This window comes from Salvelinus namaycush, unplaced genomic scaffold (assembly GCF_016432855.1).
Source record: "Salvelinus namaycush isolate Seneca unplaced genomic scaffold, SaNama_1.0 Scaffold71, whole genome shotgun sequence".
Taxonomy (NCBI): domain Eukaryota; kingdom Metazoa; phylum Chordata; class Actinopteri; order Salmoniformes; family Salmonidae; genus Salvelinus; species Salvelinus namaycush.
In genome coordinates this window covers 183037-206491 of record NW_024061431.1, presented here as the reverse complement: position 1 = coordinate 206491, position 23455 = coordinate 183037, and the positions used below count along the sequence as shown (strand labels likewise).

General features: G+C 43.9%; 1 long non-coding RNA gene and 1 pseudogene across 2 annotated transcripts; both read right to left on the bottom strand.

The window, feature by feature from the left end:
* Positions 1-6678: 6678 nt before the first annotated feature.
* On the bottom strand, positions 6679-16921 carry LOC120042560 (annotated as a pseudogene).
* A 2521-nt stretch (positions 16922-19442) lies between these two features.
* Positions 19443-21090, bottom strand: LOC120042539. Of its 2 annotated transcripts, none has more exons than XR_005476125.1 (4): positions 20944-21090; positions 19818-19874; positions 19614-19713; positions 19443-19516 (listed from the first exon to the last, which is right to left on the bottom strand). It is a non-coding gene; the product is annotated as an uncharacterized LOC120042539 (long non-coding RNA). The 2 variants fall into 2 exon arrangements; XR_005476126.1 differs by lacking the exon at positions 20944-21090 and adding an exon at positions 19981-20015.
* Between the last annotated feature and the right edge of the window lie 2365 nt (positions 21091-23455).

The following is a 23455-nucleotide window of genomic DNA, read 5'->3' as shown; positions in this document are numbered from 1 at the left end:
GTGGTTATTTACAGGCAAATTGTTATATGCTATGGAGGTGCATTTGTTACTTTTTGTCAAAATAATTGTTCTGACAGCAATTTTTTCCCCGACAGAAAAGGAAGTCAAAGCGGACACCTACGAAGATGGCATCTCAGGTAAGCAGCACTGGGCTGTATTGACGTATCCTAAAAAAATGACATGTGCTGCTTTAGATATAACGGTCATATCTCAGTTATTGTTTTCTTTACTTTCAGAGAGCGAGCTGACCAAGGGGGTCGAAAATGTAGATATTGCCAGATGTTCACTGTGTGAGGACCAGGCCGTGGAAGCTTTATTGCTGGCAAAGTGTCCCTAACCAGAGGTAATTAAACTGTTCTGTGTTATTTTTCTCCATCTCTGCCTGTCTTGTTGTACATGGAATCTGTCTCACATGCATGAATTTTTTTTTTAAACTTAAGATGTCAGCTGCTAATTTTCAGATTTACAGCTATTTTCACTGGACTATCTGTTGCTGCTAAGTCATGGGTTAGCCTTGCAATAATCAAGTGGTGAGACACCTATTGGCATTATCTTCTATTGTTTGTCCTCATGGGTCTGTTTTTCAGCTTAAAGTACTCTGTAGCCACTCACGTCAACCCTCTCCCCCTAAATCCTCTAGGTTATATCAGCTGTTTTGTTGAACCTCTCCTGCATCTGAACTGGCTGACAGAGGGCACAGCCTGATCATAGGTGAGATGTCACTTGGTTGAGTCAACAGGAAGTATTATTAAAGAGATGCTTTACATTGAAACCCCAGAGTTAATGATCCAAGGTCAGTTTTGCATTTCACCTTCTGATTTAAGATGACTGACCGTGTTAGACAAAAAAAGAGGCTTAATCATGCTCTCTCGTCTGCAGGTATGTTTTGATGTGAGAGGAATCCAGTCCCGACAGCGCAATTGTGATGAACTGAGAGAATATTAGGGTAGCACTGTCATTCATGAATCATATGCTATCTGCCGCTGTTCTTACCTCTCTACCCACCTCATCTTCTAATGCACACCATATGTGCATTGAAGTACAGATTTGCCTACCATTTTTTTTTTTAACTATGCAAGTCAGATAAGAATGACGGCCTAAGAACTGCCTTGTTCAGGGGCAGAAGGACAGATTTTTACCTTGTCGGCTCGGGGATTCGATCTTGCAACCTTCCGGTTACTAGTCCACCTGCCCGCCCAAGATTGAACTTGTATTTATAATATTACAATTAAATTGCACTTCTTTCAATAAAGCGTTTCACATTCTCCACTGGTTGAAATACTATCCTGTGTCCGTCCTCAGATTAATGGAGTTAAATGTTCATATGTTTTTCTCTCTATGAATTACAGATCAATCATGTTTAGTCTATTGTATAGTTACAATGTGTAATCATTGATGTCCCAGGAGCAGTAAACACTAAAGTGTATAATTGTAATGCATGCAGACACCGCATCATTTAAATAATGGCGTTTGATATGACTGAAAAATACTGTCTGCCATACCTGAACCGCACCTTTATTTGCCAAGGAAGAGTACATGATCGGTGAATATATTCAATGTACAGGCTACAATGTGGTAACTACAGTACATGTGTATATAGGACTTGCATCCTTGGCACATTAAAGTAATATTCTACTCTTGGCTTCATTAATGCCATTCAGACTTGAGGTTCATAGATTGGTATGAATATTAGTTCAGAACTTTACGTTTTAGGGTCCATACCCAGATCGGCTACATAGTTATTTTTAACCCGACACAATAAGCAAGTAAATAGTTAGCTATGTTACTTCAGCTGCATTGCAAGGCAAGCTTACACAATTGTGCAGTCAATGCGTTTGTCTCTACATTAACACATTCCTCTCAAATTGTACATTTGCTTGACTCGTTAAGACGTCAGCCATCTTTGTTGAGCGCCACAAGGCAAGGGTGGCTCGCGTCAAAATTCGTCATCACAAAGCCTTGGGACCCAAATGCATTATGAGTGCTGTCGTGGCAATTTCCTGTATTACCAAATGAGGAGAGTTACAAACCACACACACGTCAGAGTTATACTTAAACTTCATCTTTAATAATATGAGCTTTACCAAAGCCCTGTGACTTTCAACAATTCACTATCTATTAATTGTTGAGAGTTCCAACAATGGCAATTGAGATTTTTTATAGCAAAGATACACCCCTCTCAACTTACATGACAAACCACAGATCTTAGGAAAACTTCACAAAGGGCCTTTAACTTGAGAAAGGAGTATCCCTTAGCCAGATTGCATTCGCTATAAATTATCGCTCAGTTTGGTCTCTAAAACTACTTCGTAGTACCAAAACATTACCTCATCCAAGGCATAACTTAATTGTCAACTCTATATACTAAGGAGCATCAAAAGTCGTGCTATAAATTCTCAGACAACACAAAGATTCCTTGATGCCCTTCCAGACTCCCTCTGCCTACCCAAGGACAAAAATCAGTTAACCACCTAACTGAGGAACTCAATTTAACCTTGCACAATACCCTAGATGCAGTTGCACCCCTAAAAACTAAAAACTTTTGTCATAAGAAACTAGCTCCCTGGTATACAGAAAATACCCGAGCTCTGAAGCAAGCTTCCAGAAAATTGGAACGGAAATGGCGCCACACCAAACTGGAAGTCTTCCGACTAGCTTGGAAAGACAGTACCGTGCAGTATCGAAGAGCCCTCACTGCTGCTCGATCATTCTATTTTTCCAACTTAATTGAGGAAAATAAGAACAATCCTACATTTATTTTTGATACTGTCGCAAAGCTAACTAAAAAGCAGCATTCCCCAAGTGAGGATGGCTTTCACTTCAGCAGTAATAAATTCATGAACTTCTTTGAGGAAAAGATCATGATCATTAGAAAGCAAATTACGGACTCCTCTTTAAATCTGCGTATTCCTCCAAAGCTCAGCTGTCCTGAGTCTGCACAACTCTGCCAGGACTTAGGATCAAGAGAGACACTTAAGTGTTTTAGTACTATATCTCTTGACACAATGATGAAAATAATCATGGCCTCTAAACCTTCAAGCTGCATACTGGACGCTATTCCAACTAAACTACTGAAAGAGCTGCTTCCCGTGCTCGGCCCTCCTATGTTGAACATAATAAACGGCTCTCTATCCACCGGATGCGTACCAAACTCACTAAAAGTGGCAGTAATAAAGCCTCTCTTGAAAAAGCCAAACCTTGACCCAGAAAATATAAAAAACTATTGGCCTATATCGAATCTTCCATTCCTCTCAATTTTAGAAAGCTGTTGCGCAGCAACTCACTGCCTTCCTGAAGACAAACAATGTATTCGAAATGCTTTAGCCTGGTTTTAGACCCCATCATAGCACTGAGACTGCACTTGTGAAGGTGGTAAATGACCTTTTATTGGCGCAGTGGTAAAGGACCTTTTATTGGCGCAGACCGAGGCTCTGCATCTGTCCTTGTGCTCCTAGACCTTAGTGCTGCCTTTGATACCATCGATCACCACGTTCTTTTGGAGAGATTGGATACCCAAATTGGTCTACACGGACACGGTCTCATGTTAATGGTTTGTCCTCTGACAAATCAACTGTACATTTCGGTGTTCCTCAATGTTCCGTTTTGGGACCACTATTGTTTTCACTATATATTTTACCTCTTGGGGATGTTATTCGAAAACATAATGTTAACTTTCACTGCTATGCGGATGACACACAGCTGTACATTTCAATGAAACATGGTGAAGCCCCAACATTGCCCTCACTAGAAGCCTATGTTTCAGACATAATGAAGTGGATGGCTGCAAACTTTCTACTTTTAAACTCGGACAAAACAGAGATGCTTGTTCTAGGTCCCAAGAAACAAAGAGATCTTCTGTTGATTCTGACAATTAATCTTGATGGTTGTAAAGTCGTCTCAAATAAAACTGTGAAGGACCTCGGCGTTACTCTGGACCCTGATCTCTCTTTTGACGAACATATCAAGACTGTTTCAAGGACAGCTTTTTTCCATCTACGTAACATTGCAAAAATCAGAAACTTTCTGTCCAAAAATGATGCAGAAAAAGTAATCCATGCTTTTGTTACTTCTAGGTTAGACTACTGCAATGCTCTACTTTCCGGCTACCTGGATAAAGCACAAAATAAACTTCAGTTAGTGCTAAATACGGCTGCTAGAATCCTGACTAGAACCCAAAATTGTTATCATATTACTCCAGTGCAAGGCCTCCCTACACTGGCTTCCTGTTAGGGCTAATTTCAAGGTTTTACTGCTAACCTATAAAACATTACATGGGCTTGTTCCTACCCCTCTTTCCGATTTGGTCCTGCCGTACATACCTACACATACGCTACGGTCACAAGACGCAGGCCTCCTTATTGTCCCTAGAATTTCTAAATAAACAGCTGGAGGCAGGGCTTTCTCCTATAGATCTCAATTTTGATCTCTCTATGAGAGACGCAGACTCGATCTCAACTTTTAAGTCTTTACTGAAGACTCATCTCTTCAGTGGGTCATATGATTGAGTGTAGTCTGGCCCAGGAGTGTGAAGGTGAACGGAAAGGCTCTGGAGCAACGAACCGTCCTTGCCGTCTCTGCCTGGCCGGTTCCCCTCTCTCCACTGGGATTCTCTGCCTCTAACCCTATTACAGGGGCTGAGTCACTGGCTTACTGGTGCTCTTTCATGCCGTCCCTAGGAGGGGTGAGTCACTGACGTGATCTTCCTGTCTGGGTTGGCGCCCCCCCTTGGGTTGTGCCGTGGCGGAGATCTTTGTGGGCTATACTCGGCCTTGTCTCAGGATGGTAAGTTGGTGGTTGAAGATATCCCTCTAGTGGTGTGGGGGCTGTGCTTTGGCAAAGTGGGTGGGGTTATATCCTTCCTGTTTGGCCCTGTCCGGGGGTATCTTCGGATGGGGCCACAGTGTCTCGTGACCCCTCCTGTCTCAGCCTCCAGTATTTATGCTGCAGTAGTTTGTGTCGGGGGGCCAGGGTCAGTTTGTTATATCTGGAGTACTTCTCCTGTCTTAGCCGGTGTCCTGTGTGTATTTAAGTATGCTCTCTAATTCTCTTTCTCTCGCGGAGGACCTGAGCCCTAGGACCATGCCTCAGGACTACCTTGCATGATGACTCCTTGCTGTCCCCAGTCCACCTGCCCGTGCTGCTGCTCAAGTTTCAACTGTTCTGCCTGCGGCTATGGAACCCTGACCTGTTCAACGGACGTGCTACCTGTCCCAGACCTGCTGTTTTCAACTCTCTAGAGACTGCAGGAGCGGTAGAGATACTCTTAATGATCGGCTATGAAAAGCCAACTGACATTTACTCTTGAGGTGAGGACTTCCTGCACCCTCGATAACTACTGTGATTATTATTATTTGACCATGCTGATAATTTATGAACATCTTGGCCATGTTCTGTTATAATCTCCACCCAGCACAGCCAGAAGAGGACTGGCCACCCCTCAGCCTGGTTCCTCTCTAGGTTTTGGCCTTTCTAGGGAGTTTTTCCTAGCCACCGTGCTTCTACACCTGCATTGCTTGCCGTTTGGGGTTTTAGGCTGGGTTTCTGTACAGCACTAAGATATCAGCTAATGTAAGAGCTATATAAATAAATCTGATCCCATCTCAAGTAAACCTCTTCTCCCCACTCCTGGACAAGCTCACTGAGGGTAGTGACTTGCGCACAGACATTGTTGAGCCAAGAGATAATTGGTTCCCCCTTAATCACGCCATCCCTACACATATGAAGACAATGTTCCATTCTGACGTCTCCCCTCTCTGGGCCCCAAGTGACTGAGCCCTAGCTGAGAAGGGAAACGTGCAACTGCCAACAGTATAGTCCAAAGGGACACATTCTAATGACAACTCACATAAGCATATTATGTAAATTAAACATCCTATTTATCTATGTTACCCAACTAATTCATCCTCCAGTGCGCCAACTCCCCCTTGTGGTCTGGAGCAATGAAGCCATCCCGCGGTGCAAGCTCGCAACTTTTAAAGGAGGAACTGCTGCATCTCTTCAGTTCCGTAAGGTGTTTCTTTAAATCTGATCCTGATGCGGAATAGATTGCAACGTATTCATGACTGTACCTTCCCTAGTCCAGACTTGGAGATTGTGAAGAGACCTCTGGTGGCATGTCTTGTGGGGTATGCATGGGTGTCTGAGCTGTGCGCTAGTAGTTTTAAAAACAGACAGCTCAGTACATTCAGCTTGTCAACACTTCTTACAAAAAACTAGTGAGAAAGTCAAGCTCTCCCCATTTGAGATATACATGCATATCATTAAAGAAAAGTCCATATTTGGATGGAAACCAAGCTAGTGAGAGGTATCAAGTAAAGTTGTAATTTCAGTTGGAAATTCCCAACACTGCTGCGCTCCCTGGGGCCTGCAGCCAACCACAGCCCTGCTGGCCTCACTTTGGCAAACCACCATCTGCTATAACATCGAGTCAGTTCTTCCTACTGGACATTGGAAAGCTTTTGTTTTGACACCCATTGTTCGTCCTAGACGGGAAATTGGTGTGGATGGTTCAGAGTTCCATGCTTACAAAAGGGTTGATTGATACACGTCAGATGACAAGCCTACTACATCCACTAAAGTACATGCGCCTTGGTGTTATACGCAAATCAGATACAATTAAGGTAGCTCCAACGGTTAGGATGTTGCCACGCAAGTAAAGCAAACGTAATTGTTATATAGAACACTTTATTTGACATGTTAGAACAAGCCATTACACCCAAAGAATGTATCCAGAAGAAACATAGAAATGACGCTCCTCAAAGAGGTCTTTGACATGTCGTTGACCTGTTGAGAGAGAACCTATTAGTTCAGTTATGGTCTGACAGAGTCTGAAAAGCATAAAACAAGACCTACCTCTTTTCGGGTTGTCCCGATTCACACATTGTCCACTACAGGGGCCGCCAGAGGGACTACTGGCGTCACAGATGACCACATCACAATGGACAAAGACCTAGGAATCAAAGATTTGATGGTGTCAGATACATTTAAAAAAAGGGATGATTGCCACTCACAAAATTAACCTATAAAGATTGTTGGGTGAACTTTGTTACCTGGCCACTCGGCTCAACCGCATCCTCGACGAAGGAAAACATATAGACCTCAAAGCGTTTGACGTGAGGGGGGAAGTGGACCCTGGCGTCAGCTACCACCGGGTGGAAGACTACACGGTACGGATCCTCCGGGTTATCACAACTGCCAGTGTAGAGAGAGGGACTAAGTTAGGAACAAGAAAACACTGTAAACCCCAACCGCCTTGTGTACGAAGTCTTATGGTGGTGTCATGACTGTACTGTGAGGATCAGATCAATTCACACCGTGTTGTAAATGACAGGAGAAGTGGGTTCCTTCTCCCCCTCCAGTATGAACTAAAGGAATGTCTTTGTTACCAGGCTTTTCCCCATCAACTCTTACCCCTCCTAAATTCCTCGGTCTTGAAAAACCCAACATATTTCATATACAATGTAAAGGCTCGAGACTTCCTACCTGTAGTGTGAGCACTTTTCTAGTTCCAGTATTTCCTTTTTAAAAATCACAAAATAAGAATCAACATGACATTCTTTTTCTATCTGACCAGTCTTATGTTAGAAATATTGTTCCAGTATTCACTTTTGAACGTATTAGAGAAACTCCTAGAAAATGTGCATAGTAAGTAGCCATGCCACGAGTGACATCAGAGAGTGTGTCAGAACCGTCCCCGGCGGCCAGAGTGCATAAAAGGATTGGTAACTGAAATTAACATTAGACCAGAAAACCGTGAGTCGCTAGCTACACGTTTGAAATGGTTGGAACTTTCCTAAACGCACCTTCCTAAGGACGGCGAGCTGCAGCTCATGTCCAAAGGGGTCCGAAACCTGAATACCAACACGAGGGAGAATAAACACCCCTCAGACAGACAGTCACTGGTACAGCCGATTAGCTGTTTGGAGCCAAGTACCTAGAAAAGCTAACTTCAGTGGGACCATTCTGCTATCCAAACCATCCTACTCTCATCACCCACTGAGGAATCAGCGACAGGGTTGATTAGTCCATCTTCCAGAATGAGTTAAATGAAAATCCATCCTGAAGTTCCGTTCAAGACTAGTCATTGGAACCACGGACAACTAACGACATTGTGACCTCAGGGAGCCAATCAGAGAGAAGACCCAACCACCTACCTTTCCACGGCGGCATCCCACATAAATACATTCATGCAAAAATGTAACAACGATAAGTGTCCCTTATGGAACCATGGGTGGGGGAGACATCGTAACAAGCCGTCATATTGTGTCAGTCCGCTAGGGACCTGTGTAGCTAGTAAATAAATTAAACCAATTTGTATAGTACTGAATCATAAGGCTGGGGTTCTTGCGAGGAGGATACGATGTAATGGTTAATAAGTTGACTTTAGCAATGTAATAGATTTCTACCGTCTAGAGTTTAAGTCGGGAGACGGTATCTTTAAAACCGTTTCCTCGGCACCCCAAATCCTAACACGATTCATTTAGAGTCGGGTAACAATTAAACAGTCCTCAGATAATTCAAGGTCACGACAGTAGTTTGTTGGTTTTAATTTCTGATCTTTTGGCCCATCAGACCTGGAAAAATCTGATTTAGTACATTTTTTATTTATCTAAATAAACAGAAATTGGGCTGCCCATTTGAAAAAAAATGCATTTAATTTGTCGAGGGTCATACTAGCAATGCCACAGCATTTCTCATCAACAATATCACTTTGTCTACTACAAAGGCTTTTATAGCTAGTTAAATGACGGATGTCAAATGTCTACGTCGTATGTCCAACATGTATATTCAATTACATTGACATGAATGCATTCTCATGTGGTGAGACGTCCCTCTAAATGGTTCTTAAAGTTCTAAATGATCCAGAATGGTCAGACTACAGGCGACCTGAATATTGATCAATTGACCGTGGTTTAACCAAAGTTGCCGAATAGACAGTCGGTATCATCAAAAACGCAATCATATTTTTCAAAATAAGTAATTCATTTTAATTAAGAATGTCATGCAATGCGCCAGAGCAATTCTTCCGCTGTCGGAAAAATTGGTCAAAAAAAATTAATTCTACACCCATGGCATCAGATTCACACGTGGAGGACTTCTGTGAAGGGAGCAGCTCTACTATATAAAGTAACCTACGCATTGACAGTTTAGGCCTACTTTTGTCATTTGCATCTTTGGGAGGTTTATCATTTACTGTTTAACTGACAGATATTAGCAAAAAGGGATTTGTGAAATCTGAAGACGTTACATTAAGAGACAAACGCCCACACCAGTACAAATCCACTTGAGCTGGCAGACGACGGAGCTTTCTCAGGATTTTGCACAACGATTTAAGCAGCTGAAGTGACAAATCTGAACTGCCCATTTCGTGCACAGCCATGTGAATGTGGTGTCTTTTCCTATGATCTACAAAACATTTTCAGCCTGTTTTTTCAAACTGCTACCACCCCCACCAGGATGACATTTGATTTAATAAACTGCTGCAAAGTTACTCCCGTGACAGATGAGCCTTGTGTCCACATGGCCGCCGGAGCAAATTAAAATAGGGGGTGCCAAATTTGGGGTTTTGCGACCATTTCATAAAAATGGTAAAATTGCGTGATTTGATAGCATTTGGCAAACCCGATCCCCCAAATAAATGGTTTTGACCAATAAAGTTGCTTCACTCCACTGCTTGGTGTAACATGTATCCAGATACTGAAAAGACACCCGCAAAATAAAGTGTCATTTGCAGCGTGCATAATCAGGGCAAAGTCATTGTAGCCCATCTACCAAAGGTTGCAGTGTCCATTACAATGTAGGAAAAATAAGTCATCTTTCAATAGTTACCCAATTTAAATTCTTGAGAAGATGGCAAAGTTAAAAATTAGGCCAGCGGTGTCCATCTGTGGCAAAGTGCTCACCCAATGCTTATGACAAACCCAGCTGTGTGACATTTTTTTAAATATGAACATTAGCTAGCTAAATAAGGTTAGCAAGATGCTGCTACACTTGACCGTGGTATTTGTTCATGTTTAGCAACTCCCAATTAGCGCATTCCTCTAGGACAGGAAATTCCATTGAAAGTGGCATCAACTTCTAGGGATCCTGTCCACTGATCCTATTCAGTTTTAAACATCAACTTCCATGCTGCACAGGCATGTGAACCATCCTTTATGTTAAGCGCATAACCGTTTTAAACACAAGAGGTCACTTGTGCCTGAATTCAACAAGTATTCAGTCAGTGTTAAGAGCAGTTGTATGAAACCAATCGGAAAGGCAAGCCAAGCTTGCCAGCCGCTCTCGATTTCCATTCGACTGCCCAGCAGTTCGGCACAACACTGAACTGGAGCAAACCAAAAGGATAACATTGAGTAAAAAGGTGTAGGTAACGCCAACATAGTGTCTTAACCTTTCCACACGCGAGTTCCAAATATCTTCAACAGTCACCCCAGCGGGAGTTTGTTATGCGCGTGATGTCAGAATGCACTCACCGTTCCAAAATGTGGACAGTTAACCCGCGCTGACCTCAAACCAAGGCACACTACCTGCTAATTTTCTATAGGCCGTTTCAACTTCTAAGTTTGCCTCATTCATTCACAAAAGTAGCCCATTTCACTGTTGCAGACAATTTCTTTTTGAGAATTTGAATGAGCCAGACAAACTTTCCTTCAAGCATACAGACATTTGCACATCTAGTCAGAACAGGCCTTGCACAAACTTTCCCCCTGGCACATTTATTGCCTGGTGCCCACATTGCCTTCCTTACAAATAACTGGACATGCGTGCATTCCTATCAAAGTGCCTTATTTTCTGTGTAACGTTTCTACTGTAGCATACCGTAAGTATAATGTACTTAGCGTTTTATTCATGCATTCTGATTCTTGCCTAGATTGTAATGGACACGTGTGTAAAACACTTTTGAAGGTGGTACCGAATATGAGCTAACGCCATACAATGCAGTCGGGTTATCACGTAAGGGTCTGTCAGACTCAACTGACGTATGGTGTTTAAGACACCTGGGATCTCGGAGTACCCCCATAGACTTCAGTGCATTCAAGACAAAGACTTCCAAGCCGTTAGTTGATTTGAACACGGCATCAGAGTGTAAACTATGGTACCTCAGGGGTATTTAGCTTAGAAAAACTGTCTGCCCCTCCATTTATTGTTGATAAATCCCCCATCTAAGTAATATTTCCTGCATCATCCTCGCCACAATACCTTCCCGAGGACTTAATGGATTGATCTATATCTTGCAACTGTTTAGCTTTCGTGCTACGGTTAAGCTAGGCTTATATTTGGGGAGGTGACAATTGGCTTTTTGATTTGTTAATTGTAAACTACTTGTCATGTGTACGCCGTAACAAGTACAAAGATTTGTCACACGCTGAAGTGGCCAAACTAAGTTAAGATCTCAGGCAATGGGCGCAGTGAATGGGATTAGGGAGTTCTTGCTTGACAAACATGGCTGCCATATTTTCCAAACTAGATTTACATGGCTCCCTTGTACCGCATCACTGGTGAGCACATTGTAAAACAAGTCTAGCTGTTATTTAGACTAGATGATAGCATTAACATTTATATATTTTACAAGCAAAGGTGGAATAAAGTTGTGAAGACCTTTACTTCTCATCAGTACTAAACATTGTTTAGATGCTTTTCAGACAACGCGGTTTAGAGTCGTTTGTTTGCATCATACGTTCTGTTCCAATGCTACGCTGCAGGGACCACTCAGTGATAACAAACATGTGATGCTACGCGCCAGAATCTCCCATAAGTGTTCATTTGGGTGGAGATCTGCTGACAGACCGCATAAGGCTCACATCGTTTTTAAGCTCAAACCATTGTGACCACTCATGACCTATGGATGGGGGCATAGCCACGGTAGTCAAAGTAGATGGCCAGCCAAGCATGATAGGTTGCTAATTACTCAGGAACCACACCTGTGGAATAACACTTGTTTAGGCCCAAAAACAACAAGTTACCCATTAATGATGAGATTCCACCGGGGTCGGGAGTCACGGTCCTCGTTGAGGGTGGCCCAGCAGTGGTCAAGCACCAGCGCTACCTTGGGGTCAGAGGACCTGGTCAGCTCCACCTCAAAGTGCAGAGGCTGTCTCAGGTACCTCACCACTGGATAGTCCTCCTCCTGGTGGAACGTGTTATACGAGGCGTCTGGAACACAGAACGAGACAACCGGTGGGCACAAAACAGCGAGGTACCATCTCAACTTGTCCATTAAGAAACACACGTTTATCATATCCTGTTGTGCCCCGATGAAACCCCCCCCCCCCCCCCCACCAGAGGCTTCTGACAAATTCCCAAATCAGCTCCTCACCGTTACTCCATAGCCACACCTGTAGATCTCAGAACACAAGAGTAATATATCATAAGGCTTACATTTTTGGGAATGGTTTTGTAAAGGACACCTTCCAAGATTCTATATTCCATTTCCAGATCATCAGGAGTGATTAGAATTTAGAGGCCAAGTTGAAATTCTGAATTTGTGCACGCTTACCCTGAGCGAGTCTCATTCTGACCATTAGTCGACCCGTCCCAGTCTCGGCAAAAAGCTCGTTGTCACGCGGCCTGGTGAGGAAGGCCAATGTGCGAGTGATGTTGACCACATAGTAGCAGGAAACCTTTAACCTAAAAAGAGGGATGTAGGCAACTTCAATAGGGGAAACTTCAAGCAGTGGAGTGGACACACTGGTAGTAGAGGCACATTTTCCCTGTATACAAAGTTAAAGTTGAGCAATTGGTGAAGAAAAAACCTATAAAATCTAACAGCTACAATTGTGATGCGTAATGCACTTACTGATATTCCTCCTCTGAAGACGTCGTGCCATTCAGCTTCACCTCAAGTTCATCTGGCAAGGAGATTTCGTTCTCATACAGCATGACATTGTTGATAAACTATATAGTAGAGGGGAATTGACTTATTACAGCCTGCAGAAGCAAACAGTCCGTAAATACACAGTACCCATCACCTCAGGGTAATAGTCATTTTACCTTCCTGGTGGTGCCACAGGAGTTGACAGTGAAGTGGAAGTAGGCGAAGCGATCGTCGCTGTAGGTGGGACCACAGGCGGGGTCGCTCAGGGTCAGCTGACCGGGGTTCAGACTGGGAGCAGACTCCACCTTGACCGCCAGCGCAGTCATCGTTCCGTTAGAGAAACACTCCTGGGGGTGGGGAAGCAAAAGACAGGTAGCCATCAGACCTGGGTTCTGTATTTGTTACACTTCATTGAGCACAGTAGAACCAATGGAATAGCACCAAAAGTGCAAACCATGCCCATCTGGCACTACTATTAGACTCACAGTATTTGCAAGGAACCCAGGTTAGGTAAACATGTCAAACGACTATTTATCGGAAGTAATTGTTTGAGAACCAACCAGTCAGCGTTTTGAGGAAGCTGCAAGCCAGGGAAAAGTATTTGATGGTCATGTTGTTGTAAGGATTCAACAGAGCCACATCCAGTCTGCTCCTGACAGAGGACGGGTGAACCGACTGGGAACCAATGGGAGAGTTCATTAGTCCAATATTGTATGCATGTATACAGAGTAAGGAAAGCGAGGCTAGCTGCAGCAATTTAGGTTAACATGTTTTGGGAGAGCATCGTACCTCAAACACTGCGTCCGGCGAAGAGAAGGGCAACGTGATGGTGAAGTCTGCGTCGCCCTCTGTTAAATACTGTTGAGCAAGCTCATGGTTAAGCAGCCGCTTGCCAACCAAGACCACGAAAAAGGGATCTTGGTTCCTGTAGTCCACAGTGATGTGAAAGTTCTCCTGATCACAGTTGCCAGTGACTGAGGGTGGCACTACAAGGACAAACAGGGTTGTGTTCATTAAGCACAAAAAACAGGAAGGTACTACTTGAACTTGTCCAAGGAGAAAACCTCGTTTTCAGTTGCAAAATGTTTTGCTACGTTGGGACTGAATAAACATGATCCTGGCAAATCAGGAACAGGACACTGGGTCCAAATACACTAAAGCTTAACATTTTCTTTGTAGAGAGACCGCATAGGTAAAACCTACAGTATGGCTAGTTGGGCTTTCACTGCAATCATTAACGAGAGGAAGCCATTCAACAGTAGTTTGGCGTAGTCCAGAGACATACCAATGTCCAGTAGTACAGCGTCCACAACGGCAGAGTGAGAGAAAGGAGCGTACTCTGGAAAGACGACCAGGCCGTAGATCAGCTGAAGAGTGAAGGTTGTGACACCTTGTTCCGCCCTTCTCTGTAGTGAAGTTAAACGCATTGGTCAATTGATAGCATTATTGTTGTAACAGAACTCTATTCAACATCAAGTGACAACTAAGTACATATGGGGACTATTAAAACAAACTATATACTTAAAGTAATGTTGCCCTCATTCCTCTAAATCAAGCACTATTGGCAAGTGAATGCATACAACTGCCAAAATAATGGGAACACTTGAGTAAATGAGGGATACAAAGTACATTTGCGCCATTATTTATATTTTGTTGGTGGCCCACTTATTAGGGCATGTACAAATCACTGCGTGTGGCCTTGCATTTAACAGAAACACACCTCCTTAAAGACCACCGGGTCTGAGAAGGGCACCTCCATCCTGAAAGTCTTCAAGGTGTTGTCCAGGGATCTCTGCTCCTGAACATTGAAGCCTCTGGCGTTGCACTCTGCAACAGTTAGCACCATGGTGGGAAAGGTGATGTTCAGCAGCTCCACATCAAGGTTGAAGGTCCCCAACTCAAGCACAAACACTGCCTGCTCAGGAACTGTGTCTAAGGGCGTGTCTGTTCATTGGCAAACAAAAAAACCATTTTGAAATGCGGTACAATGGAAGTCGAAAATGGACATTTGTTATTGCCTCCCCGTTTCAGTACATTTTCTTCTGTTTTGTGCCTAATGAACAACCCAGGCATCCCAAATTACCATAGGCACTATTTAACTAAACCAGACTCACAGTTGCGAACTTGTGGAGGCCTGGCCATCGGAGGTGTTGTGATAGGGAAGAGGACTTTGTAGCTGGTGTCCTCGTGTGCGACCTCCTCGATCCACAGCAACTCAAGCATGGGCTCAATGGTGTAAGTGACAAAGTACTGGTCATCCTGAATATGGCTCTGTAAAGGGAGACGAGTGAATCATTCAGGCTGTAATACACAAGTGGAGTGCAAAAACAGCTAAATGTTCCCTACAAGCCAGAATGTTACTCTACCGGTTATCTGTGTGGTTTGTCCTTCAGCCGCTGGTAATTTAAGACAAAATATCGGCTTACCCGACTTTAGAGAGCTGGTAGGCATATGGTTGTCAACTTGCATTTCCGGCGGTGTGTATTTTCAAAGCAACCGACACGCAAAGTAAACACTTGCACAATATGTAAACAGTAAGCGAACGTTGCTTGCATTCAGTTGAGTGGCAAAGCTACCGGCTCCCTAAAAAGTCAGGTAAACAATACTTTAGTGTGGATATTTGGTCTCAAATTTCAAGCGGCTGAAGGACAAACTGCAAAGACAAGCGGTAGAGTATGTTTAAGTGTCATTTTATGCAACATTCACACGATTTTGCAATCCAATGTGTCAGGCTGTATACACACCCACCAATCCATTGTATATTAGCCTGATTAAGCAGACAATTGCTCAATAAGAAACATTTTACACAAGACAACATTTCTAGGAGTTTACCCATGAGAGATGGCAAAGGGTTACTGCAAAGCACTGACAACTGCTGCAGTAAAAAGGGCTCTACAAATAAGATTTGATTTACAAATTAAACAGGAACATTTTACTCTTCCAACGCTGACCTTGAAATAGCCGCCAACCGCCCCCACCGGAATTTCAACAATATGAGCCTCTGACTAAAACCGAGTAGTTTCTGGCAGCCATTTCCTCAGTGTCCAGCCTCTTAGCGTCAATTCCCATGTACACCTCCAACATGGTGAAGGCAGCAGAGGAGAAAAGTGGGTCTATGTGCTTCGGCATGTACCAGGTGATCACTTCTGGAGTAAAGGCCACTGCCCCTGCAGTGAAACAAGAAGCCAAGTGCACATCATAAGAGAACATTTTGCAACTGAAAACAAATGTGCCATTATTTGGAAAAAGTTCATCCCAAAACATTTCCCCAACAAATCAAAGTCTTGTCTGGAGCCAATTAAGAACTGGGTTTATAAGATCTTAATTTGCCAAGTTAGTCCATTATTTCACACTCAACCTGGTGTTGGACAAACAGCCGTAGCATCTACTCGAGTAACCAGCCACTTCTGCTCAAAGAAGGTTGAGAGCACCCGCATCGGAACCCCAGCTACCTGTTCAGGGGGCAACCACACCAGGGCCGTGTTCAGTAGGGCACACCGTATTAACAATATGTTGCAGAGTTCAGGTAGGGCCACCGTTTCCAAATGTTTGCTCTACTGAACATGACCCAGTTCATGGAGGAAGTGGAGAAAGTCAGCTTACATTCTGGAGGTATGTCTCCTCTGCATTATTAGGGCTTCTTAACACCAGCCGTGTGGGAGTGTTGGCTATTGCATAGCCCTTTCTTTGGACCTCATCCACATTCATGACCTTCTTGCTAGGACTAAAGACGACTGCTGTCATTTTGTATCCTGAAGCAACAGCCTGTCTCAGGAAATGGAAACAGGAATTGTCAACAAATGCACATTTTGTTTAGCGCCATCCTGTAGTGAAATTACAGAAACTGAAATATGGCTACCTCAGCTCCTCTCCGGAAGTTGCCGCTCCTTGCTTTCGGGCCTCCAGTGGGCTGTTCAGGGACGGTTTGGATGTCTGGAAGAGTCCTTCTGACCGACACCTAGAGAAGAAAGGCCATTATTCCCTATGCATTTTCTCCCTCCCATACAATACGAAATCAAGGGCCAGTTCTCAATCTGTCCACTCGCCTCCTTAAATGAAGGAGTATTGAATTGAGAGAGAGTCAAGAACCTCTACGTTGTGTCACAGAAGCAGAAGAAATGAAACACTGGACAGTTGTAGCTCTAGACAGATCATTTATACAGGCAGTACGACAAGCTGGACTGTAAACATGTCCTTTGGGGCATGCTCTGCTCACTTGCCTCCATGTAGTTGCGGTCGCACAGAATCTCTCGGGAGGTCCAGGGGGTGTAGCTACAGGTTTTGCCCACTCTATACACAGGGTCTTCAGTCATGTGGTTTCCTGGCAGCCTGAACTGCATGACCAAGCTGAACATCTTATCATCCTAAAATGAAGGGGGAAGGGGAAAAAAAGGTATTAAAAAAGCCTTTCATTATATAGCAGAAAACAAATAATTCAGTTGACGTTCATGCAAGTTATAGACTGTGGCAAAATTGACTATATGAATGCAGCTGCCACTGTATTGAAGCCACACTACAGGAGAAGTGCTCAGTAGTACACATCACTGCAGTCTGTATCAGAAAGTTGGCTGGCCCTCTGAAAGCCCTCCATAAACTTCTGCTGTACCTTACGTCATCGTTAACTTAGAGGTAAGAGATAGCAGACCCAGGGGTGGTAAAACTGCTTAAATGTTTCTGGCACCGTACTTCTAATAACCTCCATGCTCTAAAATTGTATGAATTAGCACCTCTACTGCAACTCTGGCTTATTGAGGACCTTTTTACTGAAGAATGCATTTGTTTTCAATGATTACATTTTTCATCTAGTGATGCAAATATTGACTTGTATCTTTGTGTATACAGGGCTCATCTGTTAAAGAGCCTGGTCTCAGCATGACTCCATGTCAAAGGTTAAATAAAGTGACGTTGCTACATTATGGGTTGCAAATGCAGTGACACTGAAAGGCAAACTGTCCATTTGAAGTTCAAGCAAACACTACAGTGCTTAGGGTTACCATGTTTTGGGAAAAGCAGTTTTGAAGAGAAGCAAAAAACATGGCATTCCCCATGGGGTCAAATTTAAAGCAGAAACCACACTGAGTAGCAAGGCCAGGCGTCAGGTTTATGATTTGTGTGTCATCTGGAAGGGATGGAGATGGTGTGAACACAATAGTTGACAAACAATCCATGAATTATGAAAGGAGAATCATAAGAGACAAACTCACTGAAGACAGCGTCAACCTCTTTAAAAAGAGGAGCGACACTCAAACGAATAACGTTACCAAGGCATTCAGCGTTGAGGTCATCTGGAATGGGAAAGGTTAGTTAAAAACCAAAAAATATATATTGTCAAACGCTTATAGCTTGAACTTGCAGGGTGAAAAATGCATACTTATAGAAGGTGTCTGTTGTGCTTGTATGCCCACAGCTGCCAACAATAGGCAAAACAACCTGTAAGGCATTTGACAAATTATGATTGATTAAAAGGAGGAAGAACACAACTCAAATGTTTGCGTCACATAAGACTCTTCTAGGCCTGCTACTACTTACCCTGAGCTAAGGAAAGGAACCATTGTAGAACAGAATTGTTTCGATAAAATACACAGCTACAGAATCTAATATTTGACCCAAGGTGTGCAGCCTACAGCCCAGGGGTATTCAACTTTTACCCTATGACAAAGGCTTCCCACACTCAGTCACCTGAACCCCAAAGGGCTGCACATTTTCTTTTTATTCCCCTAGCCCTACAAAGCTGATTCAAATAATCAACTAATCATCAAGCTTTGTTCATGTGAATCAGCTGTGTTGTGTTAGGACAAAAACCAACATGCACACCAAGTTTGGGAAACGCTGCCCTGCCCTAGACCAGATTATTATTATATTTTTTTCCCCCTAGCTTTTTCATTACGCAGACATAAGCAGAGTTGACACCATCGAGGTGTGGATGTTTACTTTCGACACTAGTTATTTTTCTCCAGTTTCGTCCGACGAACAGACTGTAGTGGTAAAATAAAACGGGATAGATTTTTTAATGAAGTCCTAAGCATCACTCCAGTCAAAACAATCTCTGCGAACGTTCGATTCCAATATATGTAGTTCTGTCTATGGAATACATACAAAAATGTCGTTAAAAAAAATAGATATGTATAAAATATACTTGTCTGTACAGGTAAATGTAGGAAATCCAAAATGCACAAAAATATGTTTTTGTAATGTCTAAAATAAAATATATGTGTATAATATATACTTGTCTGTAAAGCAATGCAGAAGCAATAAGCATTGTAAAGGATGATAGAACACATCAAATTAATGTGAACATGAGGACACAAAGGAGAGATTTAATTAAAAGATCATCTTTTAATACTTTTTTATGCTGAAGATTTTTAATGCTGAAAAAATCTATGTATGGCAAATCCACTCTGGGCAAATGGCCTGTTGGACAAAAATAAAAAATAGTTAACATGCTTGCTATTTCAGCCACTTGCTATGTTAAAGAAAAATCTCAGTTAATAATGAATGGATACAATTTGGAAGGATTTTCCAGAGTCATACCTCAGTAGGGTAGAGTGTCAGGTGGCACAACCATTGGTGCCATGAGGTCAAAGTGTGGAGGGAGCAAGGCAGAGAGCTGTCTAGGAAGCAGTCCAGGCCCATGGCTTGGAGGCTTTGAGTTGGTCCCATCATTGTAATACATTGTAGGGTATCTGCTGCCCCATAGACCTGCTGGTAGTTGGAAAGGTGTTAGCAGGAGACCACCAGGGACATCTATGATCGGCTGACAGTCTTGGTTAAACCACATGTATTCTAAAGCAATATTCACCTGCTTTCATAGAGTAAGGATTCACTCCTTTGGGGACACTGCCAGTGTTCCCCTGATATCCATATGTCCCCATCGGTGGAGGTGGTGGTACACACTTGTTCTGTAAAAAACATCAACACATTTTCCAAATTGTTAGTGATATTATCACAGTTAAAATACAATGGTTGTTCACTGTTTTTAATTTCATTGAATTTAAGTGTGTACCTCAGCCTTGGGCTCAGTTTTGTTAACCCATCTGTGCAGAGTTGGATCCCAGACAATCTGAGGAAGAAGATGTTAGCAATGTGAAGCAAGCCACAAAAAAAATAAAACAAAATCCGCTCAATTGTCTCTACATAGAATATAGTGTTAAGAACCAGTTCCTTACAGATCTGTCTTTGTCCTCAGGTAGATGAACCTCCTTCTTATTAAATCTTCCACTCCCAAAACCCCAGCTGAGCCAGCCTCCACTGTTATTGTGAACAGCAGGGGTCTCAGGCTCAGCCACCGGCCGGCTGCCAGTCTGGCACTGAGAAGTGGCCTCGGAGTGTTCCGGCTTGGTGATGGACATCATAGCAGGATGCTCAACATATCTAAGTCGGACATCTGTAATAAGTGGGAGAAGTCAGGCCACTCTGCTCATGTCACCATACAGAACAATTACTAGCTGACAGGTAGAAACGTCTGGCTCTGATACTCTGTTACAACCCAATCTTAACCTACACGCAGGGAGGTTACTCCAGGACTCTGCGATCGCATTGTTTTGGTTGCAAAATCAACAATTCCCTGCATATTATGCGAGGGCTTACAAATTTGACCAATCGCCAAACTATTTCTGCATAAAATAGTCACATCATCACAATATTATCGCATAGAACTGACCCATTACCACAGTACAAAAAGAGGGCTCGCAATTTCAACCAATCACCGCACATTTACTGCATAATATGGTTCAATCAAGCCACACGTCAACACAGTTTTTTCCCTTGTCAGCGCATTTTTGCAACAAATTGGACAAAACAATTGCATATTGCAATGCAAAATGTCATAATTGTTGCTGCAAAATCTAGCATATTTATCCGCAAATATCAAAAAAATCCATGCGAAATCCTGGAGAGATTCACTGGAATATGAAAATGTATACACTCACTACTGTAAGTCGCTCTGGATAAGAGCGTCTCCTAAATGACTAAAATGTCAAAATAAAATGGAGCTAAACCTGTTTTATGTAGAAAATGCATGAAAGTATTACAGATATATACTCACATGAGCCATACATTTAACCTATCACCGCTAATTCTCACGCTATCACAATGGTAATTTCTTTACTAATTAGGTAAGTTTAAGTGACCTCTTCTCTTGGAATAGAAATCCACAGGTGGAGTACACGCTCCACCATCCCATTTCCACAGTGGTGCCACCATGGGGATGATGGGAGGTGGTTGTGGATGATTGTGTCCATTCTTCACAGGGACACTGGTTGTGAGGAAGATCTCCTCCCTCTCTGCAGGGACACTAGCCTTTGGGACGATCCACTCCCTGTGCGCAGGGACGCTGGCCTTCAGGAGGATCAACTCCCTCTGTGCAGGGATGAGGCCTGATGCTCGGAGGATCTCCTCCCTCTGTGCAGTGATGCTAGCTGCTGAGAGAATCCCCTCCCTCTGTACAGGGACACTGGCTGTTTGGAGGACACCCTCCCTCTGTACAGGGACACTGACTGTTTGGAGGATATCCTCCCTCTGTGACGGGATGAGACCTGATGCTCGGAGGATCTCCTCCCTCTGCACAGTGATGCTAGCTGCTGGGAGAACCCCCTCCCTCTGTGCAGGTACACTGGCTGTTTGGAGGATCCCATTCCTCTCAGCAGAGACACTTGCCTTTGGGACAATCCCCTCCCTGTGCGCAGGGACGCTGGCCATTGGGACGATTCCCTTCCTCTGCGCAGTGACACTGGCCATCAGGAGGATCAACTCCTTTTGTGCAGGGATGAGGCCTGATGCTCTGAGGATCTTCTTCTTCTGCGCAGTGATAGAAGATGCTGGAAAAATCACCTCCCTCTGTGACTGGATGAGGCCTGATGCTCGGAAGATCTCCTCCCTCTGCGCAGTGATGCTAGCTGCTGGGAGAACCCCCTCCCTCTGTGTAGGGACACTGGCTGTTTGGAGGATCCCCTCCCTCTCAGCAGAGACACTTGCCTTTGGGACAATCCCCTCCCTGTGTGCAGGGACGCTGGCCATTGGGACGATTCCCTTCCTCTGCGCAGTGACACTGGCCATCAGGAGGATCAACTCCTTTTGTGCAGGGATGAGGCCTGATGCTCTGAGGATCTTCTTCTTCTGCGCAGTGATAGAAGATGCTGGAAGAATCCCTTCCCTCTGTGAAGGGATGAGGCCTGATGCTCGGAAGATCTCCGTCTTCTTTGCAATGATTATAGCTGCTGGGAGAACCCCCTCCCTCTGTGCAGGGACACTGGCTGTTTGGAGGATCCCCTCCCTCTGTACAGGGACACTGGCTGTTTGGAGGATCCCCTCCCTCTGTACAGGGACACTGGCTGTTTGGAGAATACTCTCCCTCTGTGCAGGGACACTGGTTGTTTGGAGGATCCCCTCCCTCTCTTCAGGGATGAGGCCTGATGCTCGGAGGATCTCCTCCCTCTGTGCAGTGATGCTAGCTGCTGAGAGAATCCCCTCCCTCTGTACAGGGACACTGGCTGTTTGGAGGATCCCCTCCCTCTGTGCAGGGACACTGGTTGTTTGGAGGATACCCTCCCTCTGTGACGGGATGAGACCTGATGCTCGGAGGATCTCCTCCCTCTGTGCAGTGATGCTAGCTGCTGAGAGAATCCCCTCCCTCTGTGCAGGGACACTGGCTGTTTGGAGGCTACCCTCCGTCTGTGTAGGGACACTGACTGTTTGGAGGATACCCTCCCTCTGTGACGGGATGAGGCCTGATGCTCGGGGGATCTCCTCCCTCTGCACAGCAACTTTGGCTGCTGTGATGATCTGCAGGTATAATATAGAGAATATAGTCATTCCCTAAAAAATCAACCACTTGGAATCTATAACATCATTGACACATACACTGAGTGTATTAAACATTAAGAACACCTTCTCTTTCCGTGACATAGACTAATCAGGTGAAAGCTATAATCCCTTATTGATGTTAAATGTTAAATCTTCTTCTCAGTGTAGATGAAGGGGAGGAGGCAGGTTAAAGATTGATTTTTAGACAATTGAGACATGGATTGTGTATGTGTGTCATTCAGAGGGTGAATGGGCAAGACCAAAGATTTAAGTCCCTTTGAACAGAGTATGGTAGTAGGTGCCAGGCGCACCGGTTTGTGTCAAGAACTGCCATGCTGTTGGGTTTTTCCCGCTCAACAGTTTTCCCTGAGTATCAACAATGGTCCACCACCAAGGGGGAGGGCAACTCAATAGGAAGGTGTTCTTAATGTTTTGTTCACTCAGTGTAGATCAATCCCTAGCATATACTTTCATTTGTATGTGTACGATACTGTAAATACACAAATTATATATATATATATTTTTTTATATATTTTTTTTATCCCATTTTCTCCCCAATTTTTCGTGGTATCCAATCGCTAGTAATTACTATCTTGTCTCATCGCTACAACTCCCGTACGGGCTCGGGAGAGACGAAGGTCGAAAGCCATGCGTCCTCCGAAGCACAACCCAACCAAGCCGCACTGCTTCTTTAACACAGCGCGCCTCCAACCCGGAAGCCAGCCGCACCAATGTGTCGGAGGAAACACCGTGTACCTGGCCCCCTTGGTTAGCGCGCACTGCGCCCGGCCCGCCACAGGAGTCGCTGGAGCGCGATGAGACAAGGATATCCCTACCGGC